We start from the raw sequence: 27,681 nt of genomic DNA on the forward strand, positions 1-27,681 counted from the left end.
TTAAAGTTAGGGGGAATGTTAATCCCGTTCAAGAAGAGGAACTGATAAGCAGGAGGCCATGTGTGTAGAAGAGGAAAGGTATAAGCCCAGGCAAATAGAGGATTTGGGGACTTAAGAAAAATACTGAAGATTTTGGGACCACATCCATAGTGCTAAAAGTCAAAGTTTCTACAATATATGAGAAAATGGGTAGGAAGAATCCCAGGGCACAGGAAGAAAAAAGTCCATATATGTAGAGAACAAATTAGGAAACTAGTCCTGAAAATGTGAAAAGGAGCCAAGAATGCACTGAAATGCATTTTCATCTCAAAAAAGTTTTGAAAAAAATACTGCTAGCTGGAAGGTAGAAAGGTCACCTGATATGTCTAGACCTAGAAAACAGACTTAAATTCATTCCCACTGAATTTTACATTTGTAGGCTGCACAACATGGAGTAAGTTGCATAAACCTTATCTTCAGAGTGAGGACAATTTAAAAAACTATCTCACAAGGATATTTCAATGGGAAATTGGTGCTTCTTACTTTCTGAGACAGTAAGCAGTTTTACTATTATCAACTATTGGGACAGATATTCAGGACTATTGGAAGGAACAAGTAGATTGAAAGTTTTCTCTAGCAGACAGAGCTAAGATTACAAATCCCTTACATGTAATGTCTTGAACATGTCAGAAAAACTCTTAATTCTTCTGGAAAATTTACGAAAAAATAGAAATTCCTTGAAGACATGAATCAAATGTATACTAATTTATTTTGTCATGTTTTTGTTGAATTATTGTTGTTTATCAAGGGAAGTGTGAGTTTTATTTTTGTTATTCCTTTTTTGGCATTATTAATGGAAGAGTACTTTCTTCTGTGGGAGAGCATCTTAGGAATATTTTATAGAAAGCAAGTAGGTATCCTTAACAGAGTGACGTAGGTGAGGTCATTTAAGAATTGAAAATTCACAGAAGCAGCATTGTTTTTCAGAACCTGGTTTCACTGAGAATTTTGTATACTAGATAAGAATCTTTCTCTGTTTTTCTGTTCTATTGCACATTATCATTGACTGTGTATTTTACTTCTGTTATTTTTTTATTTTTGTTGGTCTTTTAAGACAATTAATTTGATTTGGATTTTGATTTAAAGTTAAGCTGTTTGGCTTTTGAAATCAAGCCAGTAAAGCAACAGAGTCTAGATGATTAAATTTTTATGTTCAAATGCAATATATGAAATTAGGCTCAAGCCATCATTGTTTCATAACATTTAGTTGCTCATCTTATCAAATTAACATTTGTATGAAGTTTGGGAAGGAAATTTTAAAAAATAGCAGTCTCAAGTTTTGAGTGGAAAATGTAGTTTTAAATGTAATTGAAAGGTCAGGAAAGTTAGTTCAGTTTAGACTTGTAAGCTTGATCAGCTACAATAGATCACACGCACACACATACACACACACACACACACACACACACATAATTTCTTCGCATGTGTGTGGCTCTAGGTCCATTTTCTAGTGAATAGCCACGCATCATCCTTTACCAGTAGTGAACATCCAGCTTTTCCACTTCTTTGGTAATTTCTGCAAGGGAAACACGACTGTTGACTTACTTCCCTTTCTTTTGAGTGGATCCAAGTTTACTTCAGCCCAGCTAGTGATAGATCTTCTTTCAAGACACCAACATAATGCTTTCAAAACGGATCCCTCGTTTTATTCTCCTGGAGAAAGAATATATCAATCACAGATTTTTTTTTTTTTGCTTTCTTCTTTGCTAACTTATCAAAACAAGCAAAGGTAGCAGAGCTTACCTTTGATTACCGCTGTGGGTCTACTGTGGTTCTCAAGTATTGTATAATAAACTGTTTACATAGCAGGCCTTTTTACAGGTTTTAAATCTTCTCAAGCTGCCAGTGTCTGAAGCTGAGTCTGCCAGCTGGCAGACAGAGAGGTGCTTGTGTTCTAGTTGATGGAGGAAATTAACAGCCTAAATTGTCAGAAGGTGACAGCAGGGAAAAAGTGGTTGCCCTGGGGTCACAGCTGGACTCCAACAACTTGCTCCTGATTTACCAGTAAAACTAATAATGTATGTAATATTGGTATTAAATTATAAAAATCAAGGGTCAAGCTGAACTACTTGTTTGTACCATAAATTTGCTGGCAACGAATTAGTGATGGTATCTGGCAGCAAGTCCTTCTTCCCAGGCAGCCACCTGGAAAAATCGGCACATTTCTATTTTGACAACGATGGGAGTGGATCTTGGAACATGTGAAAGACCAAAGTGGTATCCTGGGTATAACATGTATATAGTTGTGGATAAGATACAGTCTGTTAATTTGTTGGAGAAAATCAGGTCTTCCTGGCATTAACTGATCATGTTTAGGTGAAAAATATTAAGGTGTGCTTATATTTAACATTGCTTTGTAGGTTGAGAGATACAGATTTTTATTCACAGTCTTGTGTTTTGCTACAGGTAACTCAGGAGGAAAAAAAGAAACAGAGGCATTAGATGAGATGGATATATAAATTCAGAAACATACATGAATCATTAGCATCTTAAATATACCTTTTAAAATGACATTTAGGGAGGGGAGGGGTGGCATTTTCCTAAAAGAATTGTACCCTCTACCTGGTTTGTTATATCACCTTTATAGTAAGAGTAGGGTTGTTTGTTTGTTTGTTTTTTGTCGGTTGTGGATTTTGAACTCAACCTGGGCACTGTCCCTCAGCTCTCAGCTCAAGGCAAAAGTTCTATCACTTGAGCCACAGCGCCACTTCTGGTTTTCTGAGTAGTTTATTGGAGATAAGAGTCTCACAGCCCTTCCTGCCCAGGCTGGCTTTGAACTGTGATCCTCAGATCTCAGCCTCCTGAGTAGCTAGGATTGCAGGTATGAGCCACCCACACCCGGCAAGAGTAAAATTTAAATGACCTTTATTTTAAAGGCAAAACCATTACTATCAAAGAGTTTTCAAAAATTTTAAAAGAAAAGTGCAAGGCGATTCCTAATGTGAATTGGATCTTAGCTTACTAAATTTTATTTTCATGCCTTATTCTACCAAAGGTCACATGACGGTTTAAGGGAAACAGACAAGGACAATTCATGTAGAAGTTATTTTTAACCTAATTCTCTAAAATTTCAGAGACTGTACCATCATAAATGACTCATGTTAACAAATGTTAGATTCATTCATTTACTTATAAAATAAATTTAGATTTGTCAGGAAAATTCTAGAAATAAGAAAATGAGTCATGCAATATTTTCCATGGTCTCATAGAGATTTTTAAATGCATTAAATGTAAGTACATACATATGTATTCAACTGAGTTCCTTTGACTGTATAGGGTACTATCTTGAGTCTCAACCATGACTTAGTTTATTTAGAATAAGAAACAAGATTATCTTGTTTAGACTTCTTATCTCTAGCTTCTGAACAAGGGCTAATCTAGATCTAGTGAACAAACTTTTTGAAAACCTAAGCTATCAACTAAATATTATAACACTGTGTTAAGGACCCCAAGGGAGGAAAAATGATGTCAAGGAATTTTTTAAAACTTTAAAAAAAAATTTTAAAACAAGAAATTTGGTTTCAAGATCCAGGTAGAAGCAAATAAAAGTTTAATAATCCAAGATGTGCTAAAAATCAAGATGCAGATTTTTTCAATAAAGAATTGAGTAAAAAAAAAAAAGTCTAAGTGAGGCGAATTGGTAATGTTCTATAAATAAAAGATAAATTACCTTGAAATTTACAAAAGCTACAGATAGATAGGTGAGGTGGCATAAAATTCCATAATGTTTGCACTGTATTCTAAGAGAGTCATGTTTCACTAGAGATGTATAAGCAGAGAACAGTTTAATCATGGGATATTTTTTTTTATTTTATTTTATTTTATTTGAGAACATACTGTACAGAGGGGCTACAATTACATGGGCAGGATAATGCATACATTTCTTACCAAGCATTGCAGCCTCCTCCTTTGTTTACCCTTCACCTCCCTTCCCCGCCTCCCCCCTCCCCCCACCCAATTATACCCCCCTCCCCCCCCACACCGACATTGTAAAGCTGGTTTTGACATGACATTTTGTACTTCTCATTGTTGCAACAGGTCCACCTGAATCCTTAAACGACTTGTTTGTCCCCATCTCCTCCACATGTTATACTGACATCAAATATAGTGAAAGCGGGGGTTACACTGTGGGGGAGGGACATACAAAGCAACAAAGAAATAATCTTATAAATGCGTTAGAAACACATGCATGAAAGAAACGAAAACATTAAAATACATATTTAAGGGTTCATTTTCCTAACATCACATTATCTGACCTTTTCCGCTTGACTCATACCTATACTATATATTGCAAATAAGGGAAACCATGGGACCTATGCTTCTTTGGGCCTGGCTTACTTCACTTAATATAATTTTTTCCAAACCTTTCCATTTCCTAACAAATGGGGAAATGTCATTCTTTCTGATGGAGGCATAGAATTCCATTGTGTATATATACCACATTTTCTTGATCCATTCATCTACTGAGGGGCATCTGGGTTGGTTCCATATCTTAGCTATGGTAAATAATGCTGCAATAAACATAGTTGTGCTGGTAGCTTTAGTGTGGGGGATATTTTTTAAGGACCATTTTAAGTCAAGTGTGGGGAAAAATTGAACAACCATTTTCCAAATGACTTTTTCTCCCCCGACAAACTTGAAGGGTTGTCTTACTTGGTTAAAGTGGTTGACTATATGATGCTCATTATTGAGGTAATCATCTCCTTTGTTGACTTAAAATCATTGGTGTGGGGTAAGAAGATCTCTTTAGTTCCTAAACATTCCAGTTTAGGAAGGAAGTGATGAGGACTCAGTTCCTAGGGAGAATGGGAAATTGAGAAAAAAATGGAAGCCATGGATAGAGGTCACAAAGTGGAAATCTAAATGAATAATTTTAAAGTCTGAAAATGCTGTTCAAGAAGGAATGAAAACCTCAAGCCTAATTTATTTTTAGAACAAAGATAAATTTAAAGAAAGTTGTACAGGGGATCACAATTTAACATTTATATGCACAATGTCTTTTGATCAATGTCACACCTTCCATCATTATCTCCTTATCTACCCAATCCCTAACCCATGCCCTTGTTTCCAGACCCATTTTTACACATGTACCCTGAGTATTAGGACTTCATTTGCCTACCATTTCTATCATCCCTTCATCCACCTTCTCTCTTTAATCTCCACCTCCCTCAGACCAAATGCATTAACATTATCTCATGTAATCCCCTCATCTTTACCATATAACTGTAAAATTACCCTGATTTTTTTTCTCAGAAGGCAAAATTGAAGAGAGACTGCATAATAGTATAATGGAAGTTGGAGAGTTGACTTAGACAGTGGCAATAGATTTAAGGCACATGGCTGGAGAGGGGAAGGAGTTAGGGCTTTTTCCTACACTGCTTATGGAGGAGAGTACTGGGGAGAGGGGATAATGGCACTTGTTTATACAGTTAGAAGGTCGATGCTGAGTGAATTACTAAGCTAATTGAATGTGATTTTTGAAAGAACCAGAGCATAATATTTTTATATCTTGATAAAAGGAGCATAACTGTTGATTGGTATATATATGTATATATGTATATATATGCTTAAGTCTATCTATCTATCTATCTATCTATCTATCTATCTATCTATCTATCTATCTATCTATCTATAGATATATATGATTTGGGCAATTGAAAGCCAGTGTAGCTATTTATGATGACATGATACCATTTAGTGTGTATGTCTATCAGGTAATAAAGTTTATTTTGGCCTTAGATGTTTTACTCAACAGTTACTCAGTAATAGGACATATTGGGAAATGACCGAATATAGATGTCTGTGAGCATTCCACAGCTTGCCAGACTCTTTCATAGACCTAATCTCCTGAAGCTTGTTTATAATCCCTAATAATGCCTATTCCCCAAAGATATCTGTGGAAGCTTATGGAGGATTATTTTTGCAGAATTTAGAATTGCTCAATATTTATTGTTTGACACACATGTCAAACAATAAATATTAGCTTTTGCAATTAGGATAAAGAGGCAGTTTTCTATTTTGAAAAAGCTAGACTTCCCAGTTCCCATCCATTTACACTTACCAAATATGGTTGTTGTTTAGACCATGCCTTCATGGGTGCCTTTATGTCTTTGTGACTCAGTCTAGATGATGCAATTTGTTCTTTATTAGGCTTCTTGGGAAAATGTGATCGGTAAGGACTACCGTGTTCTGCCATTAAATCTACTTACACAGAGGACAGTTCCTTTTTTGTTTTTTTTTTTAACAATTCCTTTGCTATTACATTTCTTTTATATAAATTTTTATATCGGGGGAGAATTTTAAGCTTTTTAAAGCCTACTAAACCTTAAAGTTATATTTTTTCCTCCTTTTTGCATCAGAAATTCTGGACAACATGAAATAGCCAGTGTTATCCAAAGAGAATAAAATTCCAGCCCCAATCAAAGAAACACAACATCAGGGTTAATGTGGATAGCTTCATCTTCAGTAAATGTCAGTTCAAAACAAAATGTACTAACAATGATTCCTCGGCCTTCATCAGTTAAGATTCTGCATGAACTGTGACTTGAAATAGGATTATTTCTCTATAACATAATGTCCCACACTTAGGAGTTTGAGGCTGGCAGGACATAGCTGCTCCACACAGTTGTAAGAGAAGAAATTCACTTTTCTTTTGATCCTGAGAAGTGTTAAGCCAACAGCAGTTCCAAAAGACATCACATCCTAATACTGGGAACAATATCCATGTTATCTTGTTTGGGAAAAAGGTCTTTGCATATGTGATTAAGTTAAGGATTCAGAGATAAGAGATCATATTGCTTTATTTAGGTGGGTCTCAAATGCCTTTGGAGACAGAGAGAGATTTCACACAGACACACACACACACACACACACACACACACACACACACACACACACACAGTAGGAGGTGATAAGAACACAAAGTGTGTGTGGGGGTGGAACTTGAAGACACTATGCTTAAAGATTGGAAGATGTGATGAAATCACATAAAGTGTGAGCTTCTTTTATCTACAACTCCATCATTTAACTTTTTTTTTTAACCTAGGAATTCCAGTTTAAAAGTTCAGACATGGTCATTAACCTGGTTTTAAGGATTGATTTCTCCCCTAAAACCTCTGAGAGGAGGCTCTTGGAAAAAGGATACTGGGTTTAAACTTCAGAACTATGAAGAAATAAATTTCTGTTACTTTAAGTCACCGAGTTTGTGGCAATTTTTACAGCAGTACAACTAATGCACTAGGGAATGGTATGTGATCTCATGATTCAAGAGACCCAAACATCTCATCTATCTTGGAAGCAGAACTGTGAAGAAAGAGGGAAGTTATGCATTCACTCATTTGCTTATTCATTTGCCAAATACGTATGGTGAACCTGTAGTACATCATCAGCCATTGTTCAAGCTGTTTGGAATGAAAAACATGGCTCCTTTATCCTAGGAACACATATTCTAGTAGGTAAGGATAAATAAAAATAAATTGTAAAATTAAACGTATTTTATTTTACAAACGCCAAGACAAAGTAATGGAAGAGCAAGATGGGCAAACAACTTTAAATAGAAAGGCCATAGAAAATTCCAGTGGAAAAAGTGGGATTTGAGCACTGACGAGATGCTAAAAGCAATTCCATGGATTATATAAAGAAAGACCCTTTTATGACAAAGAAACAAGCAAAGCAAGAACAGTGAGTTGTGGATCATCCTATATATTTTCTTTTGGTAATATATGTTTTTAAAGGAACAGTATTTAGAGGATTACAATACAATATTTTGACACATGTATACACCGTGTAATGATCAAACTAGGACAATTCATTAGGATAATCATTTGTTTCCAACAGTTGTCATTTCTCTATGGGAAGAACATTTTTTTAAAATCCACTCGTTAGGTATCTGATACATTATTGTTAACATAAGATCACCCTCCTGGGCAGTGGAACATTAGAAATTGTTCCTCCTGCCTCGCCATAACTTTGTATCCATTAGCTATCCTCTTCTCATCCCCTCCTTTCTTTTTGAACTCTGTTGTATGGGCTAACTGCTATTCTACTCTATGGGCTAACCTTTCTCTATGAGCTAATCTCGCTTATAAGAGATGGCATGGTATTTATCTATTTCTGGCTTATTTCGCTTAATGTCTTGCATGTCCATCTATATTATAGAAATGAGAAGATTTTATTCTTTTCGTGGGGGAATAGATTCCCTTTCGAATCACCAGTTGATGTATACTTAACTTGATTCCATATCTTGGCTGTTGTGAATAGTGCTACAATACATATGAGAGTGTAGATGCTTTTTCAATATCCTGGTTTCATTCCTTTTGAGTATAACTCGGAAATGGGATTGCTATTTTTAATTCTTTGAAGGACCTCAACACTGTTTATACTGATATACTGTACTGATTTACAGTTTTACTAATAGTATATGAGCTCTTTTTTCTTTACGTAGTTGCTCACACTTGGTTTTATTTTTTTTTAATTTTAATTTTAATTTTTTGTGAACATACTGTACAGAGGGGTTACAATTACATGGGCAAGATAATGAGTACATTTCTTATCAAGCATTGCAGCGTCCTCCTTTGTTTACCCTTCACCTCCCTTCCCAGCCTCCCCCCCCAATCCCCCACCCCCCTCTCCTCTCCCCCCCACACCAAAGTTGTAAAGTTCGTTTTTGACATGACAACTTGTACTTCTCATAGTTGCACCGGGTCCACCTGTATCCTTAAATGACTTGTTTTTCCCATCTCCTCCACAAATTATACTGACATCAAATATAGTGAAAGCAGGGGTTATACTGTGGGGGAGGGACATACAAAGCTACAAAGAAATAATCTTATAAATGAGTTAGAAACAAATGCATGAAAGAAAAAAACATTTAAATACATATCTAAGGGCTCATTTTCCTAACATCACATTATCTGACCTTTTCCGCTTGACTCATACATATACTAGATATTGCAAATAAGGGAAACCATGGGACCTATGTTTCTTTGGGCTTGGCTTAGTTCACTTAATATAATTTTTTCCAAGCCTCTCCATTTCCTAACAAATGGGGAAATGTCATTCTTTCTGATGGAGGCATAGAATTACTTGGTTTTATTTTTTGGTAATGGTCATCTTAACTGGGATATGTTGATTATATTTTGGTTTTGTTTGTATTTCTCTGTTGGTTAGTGATAACTATTTTTTATGTACTTATTGGCTATTTATATGTTTTTGATATAGGATCTTACTATGTTGCTCAAGTTGATCTTTTTTTTTGGGGGGGGGGTCCAGTCGTGAAGCCTGAACTCTGGGCCTGGGCGCTGTCCCTCAGCTCTTCAGCTCAAGGCTAGCGCTCTACCACTTGAGCCACAGTGCCACTTCCAGCTTTTTTCTTTTTTTCTGCTTATGTGGTGCTGAGGAATCGAACCCAGGGCCTCGAGCATGCAAGGCAAGCGTTCTACCACTGAGCCACCTTCCCAGCCCACTCAGGTTGATCATGAACTCCTGCCCAGGCTTTCTCTTTCCTCAGCCTCCTCTGTAACTGGACTGTAGACACATGTTATCATGTCCATCTCTTGCCTATTTTTAAATTTGCTTATTGCTCTTGAGTCATTGGAGTTTCTTAGGTATTCTGAATATTAGCCATTTGTTAGATGCATGCTTTGCAGATATTTTCTCCCACTTGGTGAGTTGTTTTATTTGTGTCAAGAACAGCAACAAATTGAATGGGATGGTACACAGTGTCAATGGTAGATGAGGTCACAGAATCAAGTGGGAGATGATCTAAAATGACCTTACAGGTTACAATAATCCCTTTGTATACTCCAATGGTGGGAATGAGAAGCAGTATAATGTGATTTGACTAGTAAAATTATCAGTTAAGCCACCCTGTTGAGAATAGACTATGTGGTCCAGTATAGACTCAGGAAGTGTTCAGGAGTTATTAGATTGTGATAATCTAGGCAAAATGCAATCGTGATCGACATCCGAGTTGTAATAGCACAGTTAGAAGGAAATGATTCACAATTACAAAAATCTTAAAGATACAACCAATGGAATTTCTGCCTGGTTGTATCAGAGATATGAAGGAAAAAAGAATGAAAGATAACTCTAGATATTTGAAGTTAACTAAAAGAAAAATATTTTATCACATAAAATGTGAATGTAGATTGAGCAATGTCTTACTAAGAGAAAAGGCATTGTGGTGGTCAGTCTTTCAATACTGTTTGAGCTACTGGAGTTCTAATAGCTCAAATAATAATACTTCAAAACTCAAGCAGGTGTTTGGACATATGAATCTGGAAGAAATATGACATGGAGATATCTAGTTAGAGTTTTTGCTTTTGTGAATAGCAGACTAGCTTATTTCAGACTTTTTTCCTACCAAGAAGAATTAGAAAATCTAAAGAAAGTTTGAAAATAATTGTTTCAAAATAGTGGTTAGCTATCAAAGCAGCAACAATTTGAGAAGATGAAGCATATAGATGCATTAAAGAGAAATTAAAGCAAAATAAAATGCAATAGTTGAGTACATTTACACAAAAATTTTTAGAATTAGAATGGATGTCAAATTAAAATATATAATAATTTCACATTAAAAGTTTGATACATTTTTGGATATACACCATAATTACTGGACTAATCAGTAAAAATAATTTACTGCTGAGAAAAAATGAATGAAAAATAATATAAAATATTTAACTAAACATAAAAACAACGAATGAAGAAGAAAATGGGATGTAAGACAGGTTGAGTAAGAAAAAAAAACAAGAAACGACTTAAGCTTCAATACTAAGGAATTATATTAAATATAAACATAGTAAGGACTCTAAATAAAAGACAATTGTCAGACTACTTAAAAACTCAAATAGAGCCAGGTGTTGGTGACTTACGCCTGTAAACCTAACTACTCAAGAAGCTGAGAAAAAGAAATGCAAATCAAAACAACACTGAGATTCCACCTCACCCTAGTTAGAATGGCTATAATAAAAAAATCTAACAACAGATGCTGGAGGGGATGTGGACAGAAGGGAACCTTACTGCATTGTTGGTGAGAGTGTAAACTTGTTCAACCACTTTGGAAAGCAGTATGGAGGTTCCTCAAAGACTCCACATAGAGCTCCCCTATGACCCAGCAATCCCACTTTTGGGCATTTACACGAATGATCACAAACAAGACCATACTAAAGCTACCAGTACAACTATGTTTATTGCAGCATTATTTACTATAGCTAAGATATGGAACCAACCCAGATGCCCCTCAGTAGATGAATGGATCAAGAAAATGTGGTATATATACTCAATGGAATTCTATGCCTACATCAGAAAGAATGACATTGCCCCATTTGTTAGGAAATGGAAAAAATTATATTAAGTGAAGTAAGCCAGGCCCAAAGAAACTTAGGTCCCAATGTTTCCCTTATTTTCAATAACTAGTATGTGTCTGAGACAAGCAGAAAAGGTCAGATAAGATGATGTTAAGTGAAATGAACCCCAAGATAGGGACACAAGCAGTTTTTCTTCCTTGCTATTGTTTCTAACGTATTTATAAGGTACCATATGATTTTTTTTGTTGCTTTGTATGTCCCTCCCCCACAGTATAACCCCTGTTTTCACTGTATTTGGTGTTGGTATAATTTGTGGAGGGGAAGGAAAAAAATTATTTAAATAGGGATACAGATTGATCCATCGCAACAATGAGATGTTACAAGACACTATGTTAAAAAATGAACTTTACAATTTAGTCGGGGGGGGGAGGGGTGTAGCTGAGGAGGTGGGAGGCAAGGGATGGTAGGAGAAAAACAGAGGAGGCAACAATGCTGGATAAGAAATGTACTCATGACCTTGCTCATGTAACTGTAACCCCTCTGTACAGTACTTTGACAATAAAAATGTAATTAAAAAAAGAAAAAATATAACAAGAGATCATCACAGAAATATTTTAGCTATTTCAATATCTTGGTAGAAAATTCATGTTACTTTAAGAATTTATGTAGTAGATGAGCCTTCACCTATATTTAATAAATTACAAAATGACAGATTCCATTGCATGGAGAGTATTTCTTCTGGTCACAGATTCTGTGTGAAGTTATTGCCTCAGTCTAAAAGAAAACATATTTAGTCATACTGGGACATTAATATTATTAAACTTAATGGTTTAACTTTATTACTTCTCTCATTGTGATGACTTCTTGTTTTATTATGCTTTTATTCAGAGTAAATTTTAGTTTTAAGAGCAAAACTAATGGTTTAATATTTCCTTTGTGATATAGATTTAGAACATTTATTAGAATTATTAGCTATAATATGAACACTATTCCAATTATAAAGTATAAACTCAATAGCCCTAAAAATGGTGTTCAGAAAGCAGCTTCAAGATTTCTACCATCCCTTTTTCAAATTTTAAGGCATGGACCTTATTTGACTTGAATGAAACTGGTTAGTGAATTGTATTCAATTTCTTAGTGGCTAGAGAAAAGAATAGAAAGAAAAAAATGGTTTATTGAGTCATGTGATATTTTTCTCATGTATTATTGTTTTCCACAAATTTTGTCCTGGTCTGCCATCACCTTTCTCTACCAGTATGTAGTTTCCAGTATTTGCCAAAACTGGCCACTTATTTCTTCTTTAAAATCCTTTCATTTTCTAAAGTTCCTTAACATAAAACCAGGTAGGGTTTCCTCCTCTCAAACACTTCATTGATACTTCTTTCTCTCTTGACCCTCTTAATATAAAGTGCTTTAGAGCTCTGTCTTAAAATGTTTCTGCATCTATATCTATATTCCCTTTTTGAGTGATCTTATTGATTTGTTCTACAGCTTGAAATGCTATTGATAACAATGACTCTTGTCCTGTTCACTCTAGTCAGACTTGAATATCCAACTACTGATATATTCACAAGGATCCTTAACAGACACACCAAAGTTATTCATAGCTGAAATTGAATTTTAGATTTACTACCTCCTTTCAATATGTTCATAGAACAACAGTCACTACTTCATTAATGTAACCACTATCTCTCCAGATGCTCAAGTTCAAAGCCTGGAAGACATTTTGATTGTTATCTTCCTCTGATTTTCCACATCTAACCCAAGCTCATATCCTGTCATCTATCTGCAAAGTATGTTTTCTGTTACTCATCTTCTCTCCATCTCTACTGCTCCCACACTACTCAAAAACAAGATTACTGCCAAACACACTCTGCACCTAAAACTCTCTTTTGAAAATTATATTTTATTATCTCTAAGTAGTGGTTACAAAGGGGTTGCCATTCAACATGAGTTTATAAGTACAACACATCTTGACCCATTCCATCCCTTTCATCATTCTTCCCCATTACTCTCAACTCAATCCCTCCCTCAGTTTTCCTAGTTTCATAGGCTAAGCATTGATTATTATAACTTTCTCCTCTATTTTTCTTTCTAGTAGCTGGTTGATTTTCATATAGCCAATCAGCTATTAGAACTCTGCCTCTCTTCTTCAAATGTTTCCCATTAGAAGGAGACTGGCATATGATTGGTTTTAATTCAAAGAACAAAACCAGAAATATTTACTTCATTAGATCCAGTTTCTTTGTTGTTAAAGTGGTCCTTACAATAGCCTTTTTTATATCAGGGGTGTAAGTTTTGTTTAAATTTCCCCTGAATTGAATTATACTCCTCTTTTCAGAAATGTTCACATGATTATGAGTGAAATCCAGTTTTATATTTATCTCACCGGAATCTGTTGTTTTATTTTAGAGTTTTAGAAATTCTACTTTGAATTTAAGAAATCTTATACTTTTTATCTTCCAAATATAAAATATATGCAATTTTTAAGAATACCTAAACCATGAAAAGAACAACTTTTTGTTTGTGGTTCGATGATGGAAAGAAAAAAAATTTCCATGGAAGAGACTTGCCCTTTAAACAGAATTTTGCAAATAAACCTCACTATATATCACAAAGATACTTTCCTAAATATTCAACTACAACTATAATCATTCATATGGTTTATTTAGAATCATAGCTCTTTTGAGAGTAAGGAAATTTATGCTAGAGGGAGAAATAAATCAACTTCTGTGCCCATATATGAAAGGAATCCCAATCCTTTCTCAATTCTGTTTCTTTTCTCCTCCCCAAAATTTTATAAATGAGGAAGTAGTGACAAAGACCTATTAGTAATAGTTATTTACTAATTGCAGCAGGAAGCATCCTGCATGTTTAAATAAATATTGTTAACTCTGACCTCTTGCTTTGCCAGGACTGATAAGTCAATTGTTTGACCTATATGAAGCACATACAGTATACACAGAGTGGAGTGCAGCAGGAAAACAGGAAACAATAAATCAGAAATTAGAGCACTGATTGTTGTAGCTAATTACATCAGGCTTCTGCTTAATTTCTCACTCTGTCATTCTAACCTGATTTTCTTGCCAACAGACTTTGCAAATTGCTGGTGTCACGTACATTCAGCAAATAATAATCCTTACTTACAGTGACTGACAAATGAATGAGCAGGAGAAGATAGTTTATTATGCAAGGATGAGCCAAGACATTCACCAGATACCTGCCTGGATGCCTTTTTAATTCACTTACCTAAATGTACTACATGATGCATTTCTCCAAGAGCAGAGATTTTTGGCATCAAGACAGTGTAATTAGATTCAGGGCTTGGTTTGATAATATTGAGTAACAAGAGGAGTTGGTAATATTCAAGGAGGGGAGGGAAGACATTGGCTTGGACAAAGCAAAAAGATAAAGTAGTAGCTTAGCTATTGAAGTCAAATCTGAACATAATATGTTTAGGGTGTGTGAGATTGGTCAACACATTAGTGCATTCTAATCTTGTCTACATATAGAGTTAGTGAGTTGATATTTTTAACCCACTATGACTTGATTACTGAAATTCTAAGCCACATGATTTTAGGAAGAATGATAAAAATGAGATGTTCTTATGCAAAATTGTTTAAGTACTCCAAGGTTCTACTTCTACACATAGCTAATGCATGTCAATTCAGTTTTCCCATGATTTTCATTCTTGACATTTTTTTAATAGTGAAAAATGAGTTTTCCTTTATTATTGTATAAAATTTACTATGGCTTCTAATACTGTCATGTGGGCATACAATTGAAGAGAGTATTCACATTCTTGTTATTGAATAAAGTCTTATATTCTAAGTATATATTCTATTATTGTTGCATTGTTTAATAATTAGATCATCTGATGACTGAGCTAGTCAGGAGCTAGCTAGAATTTTGCCCAGGCTGTTTCTTTGGTGGGTAATATAAATCCTATTAGTCTGTTTAATGGATGTTAAGATCTATGCAAGTTCTTGAAGGAAAACTGTTTCTCACTTTAAAATCAAATTTGGTTCATCCTTACAATGTCCCAAGGGGTCTGAGATGACCATGTCCTTTCTTTTAGTATCATTTTCAGGCAAGAAAAAAGTGAATTTCCCACAGAGGTGTGAGAAGATCATTGCAGAACTGCTTCCAAGGCTTATAGGACAAAACAAAGCTTTGGGTGTCAGTTTTGGAAACCCATTGCTCCACTTGGCGAAGCATGAAGTAAAACTTCCCTGTTTATTTGAAGGTATAAACAATGCCTTGCATTCCAGTGATGAAGTTGGAATGCAGGCCAGGTAAGCCTCCCAGAAAAATGGTTAAAAAGGCCAAAGCATACAGAGTAAGACAGAGCCAAACCTGGAGAAAGGTCAGAGGGAGGAGAATGTCTCATTTCTGTGATTAAAACTAACTCCTGTGTATAAAGTGTTTATACTTCTCCATATCCCAAGCTGACTTTCTAAGAGTCCTTCATAATATATCTCAGCTTTTATTTTTGTTTCTTTTGTTTTTTCTTTCTTAATGCCAATCCTGGAGCTAGAATCAAAACCCTTGCACTTATTTATTTAGAATCCTCTTCCAAATAGAAACCATATGCAATTTTAAATACCTAAACTGGGCTGGGAAGGTGGCTCAGTAGTAGAGCGCTTTCCTTGCGTGCATGAGGCCCTGGGTTCGATTCCTCAGCACCACATAAGCAGGGGGGAAAAAAGGCAGAAGTGACACTGTAGGTGAATCAAAACCCTTGCAATTACTGGACTTGTATTCTACCACTTAAGACACCCCTCAAGCCCTGTCTTTAGCTGTATAACTGGAGATGGAATTTCTCAGTCTCTTCTACCCCAGGCTGGCTTTGAACAGCAATCCTCTGGATCTCAGCCTCCCAAGTAGCTAGGATTACAGGCAAAAGCCACTGCCACTGAATGTCTCCATGTTCTATAAATAGGGTATCCAGTAAAAGTTCCATTTTAATCCTGATTTCCAGAGCATTTAATTTTAAAAGAGCCCTTGGTGACTTCTAATTGTTTTTATATATAATAAAATACTAGCTCTAGTAGTTTCTTTCTGTAAGACATTGAAAAGAGAAAGACAGGCAGAAGAAAAGCAGAATGCTTTCTACAATCAGTTAATTCTTGTCATAAAAAAAGCATCCTTAATAATAGTTGTGATCTTTGTAGTTTACTAATTGACTGCAAGAGCCAAGCTTACTTGCTCTTCGTCTGTGTGTCTGGAGACACTAAAAGTGTAATTATTACACGCTGTAGTTCAAATGAGGACTGGGAGGGTTCCAAACTCTTCCTCCATCGGCTCCATGGCCTACTTCTCTACCCCACAGGCTGCGACCCAGACATCCACGCCGTTAGTATAGAAGCACCAAGGCAGGCCATGCACGTGGCTTTCAATAAAAGCAGGCAAGTGCATTTCCTTCCTTCCTGTTACTCTCAAGTCTTGTCTAGACAGGAAATCTGAAGCCACTGTACACCAGAAAGCCACAGTTCGCTCTGAATGGAGGTCCTCGTGGAAGGGCCTCTGGGGCAGTCCCGCTCCTCAGCTCAATGCAGTGTGTCTTCTGGGCCCCTTTCACCCCCTTCCCATCCCCAGCTCCTTCTCCCCCAAGATCACCTTGTCAGGCTTTGGTTTTTGTATCAGATGCCAGGGGACACAGTTCTAGCCAATGAGATGTCAATATATTACCCATCGTAGGACACTTGGGGACTTGAGTTTAAAACAAAACAAAACAAAGGTGATCAGCTCACTGAGCTTTTCTCTTTTCCATACCTAGGTTAATGATGCAATCCCACAGGGGGACTGGTTCTCTTGTGGGTAGAAGTGGGAATAGGAAAGGCACAACACCATGCTAAGGGTGACTGGAGAGACAGAGGAGGTTTGGGCCACTGGAGGCCCTGGTAGGCGATTCACTGTTCCACAAAAAGACAAACCTTTTGCGTAGCTAAATTTATTCCACTCTGATAGAGTCTCAGAAGCGAGTCTTTCAGTAATTTCATTGGACATGATAAAAAGCAATCATACACTTATTCCTATTGAAGTAACAAATCTCTTTCTAGGATAACTAATATTTCTTATGTGCTTATTAGATATCAAGCACTTGCTTTTATGTGAAGTCATTTAATCTTCATAGCTACATCAGCTGGCAAATGTTATCATCTGTTATCTTAAGACGGAAGAATATGATGTTCTGAGAAGTAAAGAAATCTCTCAAGGACACACAGCTCACATACCATAGGCTATGTATCATCTTCTTTTCTACTAGATATTGCTCAGCACATTCCCAAACAAAAGTGTTTTCCATATTCTTTCAAACAGTGTAGTTGTTTTAGTTGGCATTTTTAAGGTTTTGCACCTCTAATAGAGTGTGAGATGTTACATCATCGGGGCTATTTGTATTTCCACCATTAATATTAAAATTTAATATGTGTTCATATTAACCATTTGGATTTATACTTCTTTGATTTGTTCATATTGTTCCCATATTTTTCCTTTGGGACCTCTGTAGTGAAACATTTAGAATTCCAAATCCTGAGAATGTGTTGAGTGTCTTAGACGTTCATCTAAATCCCTTCTAGTTATAAATTGTTATGTACATACATTATATTGTTGCTTGGCATGTTGTTGTTTTTTTTTAATGTAGTTTGTGAAGACATTTTTAACTTTCAATCCATGTTTCCCAGTCTATCTTCTGAAGCAGAATTGTGGTCATCTTTGTTACCATATTCTGTCTTTGTCCATCAGCATCTGTGCTATGACACCAGAACACTGGCTAAGACAGTAATCTACTTCTTCCATAGCGAGACCCCAGGTCCATGAACAGAACTCGCGTCTTCTCAATCTACTCCTCTTACTCTCCACCCTGTCACTGAGCCTTGCTGGAAACATTTCAGGCCCAGTATACTCAGCCCATGGGCCTCAGAGTACAGCAACTTTATGAGTGGGCATTGAGTGAAGTAAAGGAGACAGACTCTTTCAGAATAAAATGACACTTCTGAAATATGGAATAGGCAGTGGAGAGGAGAGGTGCTGGTGCCTTACCCCTCCCATTGCACAGCCAGTCCCCTAAAAGGGGCGTAGGTGGGTAGGAGTAGTCCTGCCTCTGGCTGTACCAGCTCTGAGTAGAACTTCCAACACACTGAGCAAAGAGGAAAGAGATGTGAGTGGATCATTGCCCAAACGCCAGTGATTTCATTGGTCCAAACGAACTTTTCTCAAACAAATGTTAATTTGTTCAATATTTGTCTTATGATCATTTTCTGAAATGAATGTTTCCTCCCTCCTTTGTTATATTCCCTAGACAAGTTTCTAGACTTCACATGGCTGCTTTTTAAAATAATGCTCCCTCTTCCACATTCAGTATAATATTATGAATTTGTCATACTTGGTCATTATTATCTTGAGGTATGATCCTTCTGTTCCTAGTGGCTTCAGGGCTTTTATCATGAAGTGTTGTTGAATTTTGCCAGAGGCAAAAAATCATCGGATTTTTATCTTGGATTCTATTTATGAGCCACATTATACTTTAGATTTGCATACATTGAACGACCCTTGGAATACTGGCATTAAACCAACAGACATTGATGATCAGATAATTTATCATTTTTACCTATTTCTTCAGTATGGAATATTTCCAGATGCTTTAAATTAAAGCACTACCATTCTACTTCATTTACCATTTACTCTTTGTAGATTCTAATAGGTACCCATTATAGCTCTTGGTTCGTTTTATAGATCACTTTTATATGAACTATGTGTCTATGTATTTTTAAGTTCTCTGTTTATGTTGAGTTCTATGAGAATGTCTAAGAACTGTCTAAGTATTTTACTCTTTCTACGGAAGCATGAGTCTATTAATCCTATTGAGTCATTCAATGATAACCTTTTCATTTCTGTAATTTTATAGCAATTTGATCTTTTTGTTCCTATTCACTATTCTATCTTTTCTCCATTTTTCTTTTTATATATTTGCATGTGTGTTTTGTTTTCTTGTATATATTTGGAAAGATTAAATGTGCTTAAAAGATTTTTACATTCCATTATTTTAATTTCATCAACCTGAGTTCACAATCATTGGTTAAATATCTTTTAAATCACAGAATTCCTTCTAGTATTTTGGAGTTTTGAAAGTAAGGGCAAATTTCAACTGTACTCTCTTTTTTTCTCCCTATGCTTGAATTAAGTGGTTGCTTTTAGATAGTAGTGAATCTTACCTCCTGCCATTAGTTTTATATCTCCAACCATTAATGATATCAGGGATAAAAAGGTCAAATCACCATGGTGGAGAATAGTCACTCTTTCTTAGTCACTAATAGCATATACACTATCAAGTCCTTCTTAGTTCTAAACGTTTTTTTTTATATTAGTTTTGTTGGACCCAACATGGCTATGTTTTGGGACCTGGTACATTGTGTGATCGTATTGAGTGAGGAAGGTGATCGGGTCTTGAGGGCTTCATCTTCAGGAATAGTTATTAGCACTCCTAAAACAAGGGAAAAATGGTTGGCCTCTTATGGAATGTGAAGACATATAACAAACACCATTTATGAGAAATAGCCCTTCCCAGACACAGAATTTTTTTGGAACTTTGGACATGGACTTTCTTGCTTCCAGACTGTTAACATTACTTACAAATTAGTGAGTTTATGGTGTTGTTTACTACCACATAAATGGACTAAGATAATTACATGATCATCTCGAATTTGATTCCTTCTTTAACTTTCTAAATTTTGGTTTCTGTATTTTCTATTACTGCTTTGTGTCTAGTAAGTAGGATTTGCTGAAGAATGTGAATTCACCATGAAAGCTGGACCAGTAGTCCTTCTTAATCTCATTATTCACAAAAGGCTTATATTTGACTTTCAGTTCACAAACTGGTAAATTTGCCCTTAAATTCATTAGATATTTGCAAGGCTTGTATAAATTTTTGTACAGTTACTATGTAAATATTGTTTTCAGAGATTGGATCCAGATCTTTCCAGCTTTCATTTTATACTTACAAGTAAAACATTATTCCATTAAATTCAGTGATTCTTACTTGATGATTTTCTATGTGCAAGCATGCCACAAAAGAACTATGTTATTGGCATAATAATACTTATTATTGATTTAGGGAAATTTTAGATAAGAATATGACTACAGGGAGAGAGACAGGAACCTCTCTAAATCTACTGAAAGGTTTCAGTAGAATGAGGACACTTGATTATAGGCCTTTGTATTTGGCTTGGTAAACAGGCCAAATCAAAGAAGAACATTTACATCTACATTTATTTAATACTGAGAGCACATAGGAAATTCTTGTGTCTGTGAGCATAAATTTGCTTTGTATCAATAATATTCAAACAGGATTAGCTTTCTCCATAGTATATACTATAATTAAAGTGCTATGTAACCACACTAAATTTTTATATATTTATATATAATTTATAATGTGTTATTTCAAAGATGATAGTATGTCATTTAATAAAACCGAACCAAAGCACTTTCATTGCATATTTAAGATCAACTAGGTACCAAATATGCAAAGACTGTGTTTCTTGAGAAGGAGTAAGGCAGATATGAGAATAACAACAAAAAAAATTGTCAAATGGGAATTTGTAATGTCAAAGAATGAAAATAGTTGTAGTAAACAATTGGCAAGTAGAGAGCCTTGGAGCCTGTAATGTTAGCTAGGCAAGACTTCTTAATGGAAGAAGACCAGTTCAAGATTAAAGGGAGAAATTTACCATGTGTAGAACAGATTGGAGAAGTCTATTATACATGTGCATGGAAAGCCACATTCAGAAGGAATTCTATGAAGTCATTAGAGACAAATAAATCGGGCCATAATGAAAGAACAGGACACATCCTAAATCGGTTCAGGGAACACATAAATGTGATGTTTATGGGAAGAGTGGGGTGGTTTATACAGCCCATTGTGGGGAGTACTAATCAGGAGAATCATTGAAAGGATTTTCAGAATAGAGATTCTGCAGGTTTTAGGGATGAACACTGGCTTTTTACGTTGATGGTGAAGTGCAGATTCCTTCTGAAAGATACAGCTATTTAATGGACTTCTCGCAGAGTAGAAAATGTAAGCAAGTACATTTTTTGTGTGTGAATAGGAATGTATTTGATTTCTGTAAATAATACATAAAAATGAAGGATGTGGTCCCGAGACTCTAGAGAAAGTCTTCACTGACTCTGATGAAACCTAAGGCAATGAAACAGTAAAATAGAGAGCTGGATTGTCAAATTGGGAGTTCTTGAGAGTACCTAGATGGAAGTTTCATGTGTGCAATGGCACACTCTACAGAAAGCTACTGATCTGAGACATTTCGAAGAACCCTTAGATTGAGCAAGACCCAGATACAACCTGCATGCACGTGAAAACGAGTCAGCTACAGTCATCCAGGAGCACAAAAGAAAGAAGAGAAACAATTGCAAACTGCCCTCCATAAGACACTAAAAAGGTAATTCTTATTCTGACCTTCTTTACTTTTTAAATCATATGTCAAATTTTTAGGTCAGCATTGAAAGAGATATCTTCATTTTAGCAAATCTCCACTAGGGATTTTGGTACAATCTACTATATTATTTATTTATTTATTTTGTTTTTCCTCTGTCTGCAAGAATGATTTCTAACTTACCAACTAAGTACATACACATATAAGAGACAATGCATGAATTACCTTAACATAGTTTAAACCTAATAGTTTTAATATGACACTTATTTTTTTTAAATAAATATAATTATGTTGCTTTTAAATTGTGTTAAAAGTTGAAATAATGGGACAATAATTTTCTAAAGACTTAGTAAGACCTAACACATTCTTAATATATGAAGACATTTGGGAAATTATGCAGCTCACTTATTTACAGTTCCTGTTCCTTCCCCCATCCCAATCTTTTGCCCTCAGAAATGTTTATATGTTAAAAAGAAAGGACAATTAGTTTGGTCTTTGGGAACAATTCCAGATATTAGCATCATACCCTAGAGACCTTAGAAAAGAATGCAAGCATGAAAGTCTGAGTTCCAATTGAAATTCACTTACACACATTCTGATTCTTTGAACAAATCATTTAACCTAACTCTGGGTATCTGCAGAGCACAAAAAAAGAATAATGTCTGTATTAGGACACTATGGTATTAGCCATTTCCCAATGGTAAAACACCTTCAAAATAAAAAAGTTAAACTATATACAGTAAGGCTAAGTAAGAATGCAGAAAAACGAAGAAAGAAACAAGCTTAGGAATATGTGAATTCTCAGAAACAATTCTCAAGTGTCTTGAGAGGCCAGGGCTCCCTGCAGGAGCGTGTTTTGCTAAGTCAATAGACCACCCTTCTCAGGTAAGAGAGGCTAAAGACCCTGTGAACTTCTCACTGGATAAGCACACATTAATGTGCTACAGGTGTTACTTTTATACGCTGAGGGAGAAAATTCACAGTATCCTGAAGCTTTCCTACTCTTGAGGTGGTCTGCACTGAGGAAATACTAGCTCATCACCCAAAGCCTGTCAGAATAGCAGCTGGATTGAAAAAGCTGGAACTCTGCAGACTGACTTCCTTTGGGTATGCTGAAAACACTGAGAGGAAGGAAAATTACACATATCTATTATTATTTAACCCCAAACCTCAAGGCCTCATGTATTTCAATTTTTATTGATGTAGGAAGTTTATATATGTTCATATAGATATACTTATATATTTGTTCTGTATATTATCTACTATCAAAGTTAATTCTCTCTCTGTCTCTGTCTCTCTGTCTGTCTCTGTCTCTGTCTCTGTCTCTCTCTCTGTGCTTGAACTCAGGACCTCATGCTTTTGCTAAGCTTTGTTTCATGTGCATTGGTACTCTACCACCTAAGCCATACCTCCAGTTCTGGTTTTGTGCTGGTTGTTTGGAGTTAATAATGTCCCAGATTTGTCTGCCTGGGCTTGCTCTAAATGTTGATCCTCAGATCTCAACCTCCTGAGTAGCTAGGATTTCAAGTGTGAGCTATTAGTGCTGGGCCAGTATTAAAGCTAATTCTGAGACATTCCACCCCCCTCTGAAGCCAACACATTATCTACAAAATAGTCTATGCTACCAAGCATGAATGACACAGATATACATAATTAGCTGTTTCACATTAGTTGATATTAAACTTTGCTAATGAATGAGTGATTAAAATACTTTTTGCTGCTTTAATGATTTGACTTTTACATGTCAAAAGGCAGTAAAAAGAAGGCTGTAGATCTGTTAAAACAAACATGTAATTCTGGAGTTGAAACTAGAAATTTAGTCTTATTCAGTGTAGAATGTCTGACGATTTTGTTCAGTGTAGAATGTCTGATGGTTTAGACTGTATAATTTCATGGGTTACAAAAAAAACCTGTCTACTTAGATGAGGAATACGATTATGATTTGGTGATGGCAATTTATTTAGTGTATCATCACATCATTTTTTTAAAATTAAAAATCCTTAGGCTTCAAGCCGATCGTGGGCTGTATTAACTGAACAGTAAACACCTTTCTTTCTATATACATTTTTCCCATGGAAGATAGTGTATCACTTCTTTCATTTTTTTAAATGATAAAAATTATTCTGTTATCTTTAGCTTTTATTCCTCCCAAATCTTGAAGTGTCCTGAGAGTCAGTAAATTCACTAACCTCTGCTTTAGATCATTAAGCCAGATGGGAACTCAGTCATCTACAAGGTACGTTGTAATGAACATTTTAGGAACGTGTCACATGCTCTTTACCAATTCTAAAGCCACACAGGAGCAGCCTCCTCTCTGCCTTCATTTTGCCTCCTCCCTGCTCAGGATCCTCCCCATCCCTGCCTCCTCTGCTTCTGAGCCTCAGCACATTTATCGTCACTTTACAGAGTTTCCTCTTGTTTTGGTTTTGATCCTTGCTTTTGTTTTTGTTTTTAAGCGTAAATTAGTTGTACAAGGGGTTCCGCTTCAATATGCTAATGTCTGCAAGCCACGTACCTTGATCCGCTCTTCCTGTCCACTCTCCCCTTCCCTCCCCACTTTCCAAACCAGACTCCACAAGGGTCAGGCTTCCATTTTCAGGCAAGTCTGTGAAGTATTTTGACCACATCTGCCCTTGTTCGCCTTCTCTGTCTGCCCTCTCCCCTCTCACTAGTATTCACGCCCCAAGTTTTACATTCTTGTCATTTTTTAGTTTGTTTTTAGTGTATGCTGATCCTTCAAAGGGGTTTCACCATGGGATTTCAAATAATATAGACAATATTTTTTAATCAGATCAACCTCTTTGCTTTTCCCACCCTTACTATTTCCCATTCCTCGTTTTGTTTTGCTGCCTTTCTCACTGCTTTTGTAGTTGGTTGGCTGGATGCTACTGCCCAAGATATTCACACAGCTGGATGCTTTTTATCACCTAAATCTCAGCTCAAATACCAACTCTTATAGAAGTCTTTCTTAAAAATGTAAAATTGGTCTCCATGGCCACGCTGTTGAATTTTCTTTACAACATAAAGTCACAACTTACATGGCTCATCACTGCAGCTTTCATTCAAATGGAAAAATCTTATTCATTTATCTATTTACATATATATATTTACATATATGTATTTGCATATATATCTATATATATTCTAGCTTTCCAAGCCAGAATTTAAGTTCATGGCTATCTTCTCTGCCTGAAATATTGGCTGGCATACAGCAAATTTCAGTAAATATTTATTGAATGGATGAATAAAGGAACTGATTATATCCATCTGAGTACTTACACTTTAAAGTAAAGCTTAGAAATTGGTTATTGAAGATGATTTAAAAACTACTATGTAAAGTATATATGTCACTTCACCTTTTTAAAGTTGGTTTTTTTTTTTTTCAGACCAGTGCTGGTGGTCCATGTCTGTAATCTTAGCTATTCAAGAGGCTGAGATCTGAGGATCAAGATTTGATACCAAGCCGGGCGCTGGTGGCTCACGCCTGTAATCCTAGCTACTCTAGAGGCTGAGATCTGTGGATCAAGGTTCAAAGCCGGCCCGGGCAGGAGAGACCGTGAGACTCCTATCTCCAATAAACCACCAGAAAACCGGAAGTGGCGCTGTAGCTCAAGTGGTAGAGCGCTTGCCTTGAGCTGAAGAGCTGAAGGACAGAGCCCAGGCCCAGAGTTCAAGCCCCACGGCCGACCAAAAAAAAAAAAAAAAGATTTGATACCAGCCCAGGCAGGAAAGTCTGTTAAACTCTTATCTTCAATTAACCACCAAAAAGGCTAGAAATTGAGTTAGCCTTAAAGTGGTAGAGCACTGGCCTTGAGCAAAAAAGCTCAAGGACAGAGTCTAGGACGTGAGTTCAAGTCCCAGGACAGGCACAAACAAAAACAAAAAAGTTGTTTCTTCATCAGTACAACAAAATAGTGTTTTTATTTGTTTTGTGAAATTTGTTTCTTGTGAGTTGCTGCATATGAAAGACATTTGGCACACTGGTATGCATTTTGTTAAACATTATTGTAATGGTATTTGCTCTTTTGCAAAAATTGAAAATGTACCTATAGGAGATAAAAGTCATATTCAACAAAATGAAAAAAATGTATTAATTTGTGTATTCATTTATACATTATCTAAGATACATTTTATCCAGATAAAATTAATTTCAAATGTAGATAACACAATTATGCAATGAGTATCTTAACTGTTTAAGCATTATTTAGGATTGCAGTTTTTAAAAATTTTGAAATAAAAATTTGAAACTACATGCTTTGGACTTCTATTTTGTACAGATAGTTAAGCATTATAATATGTATAATATGTATAACTCCCAGAATTCAGCTCTCTCCCTGGAGAATTTGGATATCTTGAGAATTCATTTGTTTTCATAAAAAGAGCACCAAATCTGCTGACTCACTAGATAAACAAAGAATGTAATCTGAGGCTTGTGATCCACAAATTCAAGATATTTTGGAGGGTTTTGTTATTACAAGTATAGTTGGCAAGAGATTTTGTTTATATATTTACCTCTAGCTAAAAAGTGATTTCTAATTTAAGATGATATTAGCATTCGTATTTGGTCAATTCATTTTTCATCAGGTCATTTCTTTCAGTCAATTCTTTTTCTATTTCATTATGCTGAAATAAAGAGGGGAGTTATAAATCAAAGGGATAAAATTATTGCATGCGTTCCAATTCAGTTCACTAACTATCATACCTTAATCTTTTTTTTTTCCCTCCTACTTTCTTGCGGGAACTAAGCTTTTTTTTTAAATCTCTACTGAAGAAACTATTTTATACCTTCCTAATATTTCAGTCCCTACAACTCATCTAAGTCCAATTCTTGTCACTTAAAAGTGAGGAAATTGAAGCCCAACATCACCCAGTGTAGTAAAGGGAGAGTTGGGGTTAGAACTCCCACCTGATTTCCTTTTGTCAAATCTCTTAACTCCCATTTCCCGATAGCAGTGCTTTCTCCTCCTCCTCCTTCTACCCCCTAACCCTCAATTCCAAAACGCTCAGCTTCTGCTGGGGACCGGGACCCAATTCTTAGTTCAAAAGTCATAACCACAATTCCTCTTAGGTTGTCAGCTAAAAGCAAAGCAAATGGAAAAAGATTGCATTAGAAAATGGAAAGTGCAATGGAAGAAGCAATGTTTTCAAAAGAAATAAATTCTTCAAGTTCACTCCCTACCATCTTGGTTCTCACAATAATTCTTTGCTGGGAGTTCTGGGTTAGAGCAATGCTAGCGGTGATTCTATTTCTGTTTCTTACTGTTATTTCTTTTTGTCATCTTTGGAGAGAACTGAGCCAAGCAGTGAAAACAACAGTCTAACGAAAACACCCAGCTAAGCACAATCATTTCACCTTCAAAAAAATAGCTATGAAAATTGAGTCAGTAAGTTGGATCACAAGCATAAAGAGAATGCCAGAAGCTTTTCTCCTAACAATAAAAATCAGAGAATTAAAACAAGAAAGCTCTTTCTTACATTAATTATACAATCAATTTTCTAATTCATTTTACCCACTCAGATTTACTCTCTTATTGTCTTATTTTTTTTTCTTTCTGTTCTGTGTTACTCCTCTCCCCTCTCCTTTCTTCTTTTCCAACGGGTCCTTTGAATATGCATCCATGGAAGTATGAATAAATGCTACGAGAAAAAGTCATTGAAAGTATTGCTTTTGTGAAAGTCTCTTCTTTTTCTGTTTTTTGGGCTTTTTTCTCCCTCAGAATTTATGCTGTCTTTTAACCCAGGGATTGTAATCTTAGTTTGCTTACTCTGAAGGCAAGATAAGATTCCAAGCATTTCTAAAATATTTGGTATAATTTATTGTCATTGCAGCATAGTCAGAGTTAAAACCCTCACGGACCTGATGCCACAGTACAGCTATTCAAAGTTCA

Source organism: Dipodomys merriami, unplaced genomic scaffold (genome assembly GCF_024711535.1).
Source record: "Dipodomys merriami isolate MVZ:Mamm:240054 unplaced genomic scaffold, mDipMer1.0.p SCAF_12, whole genome shotgun sequence".
NCBI lineage: Eukaryota > Metazoa > Chordata > Mammalia > Rodentia > Heteromyidae > Dipodomys > Dipodomys merriami.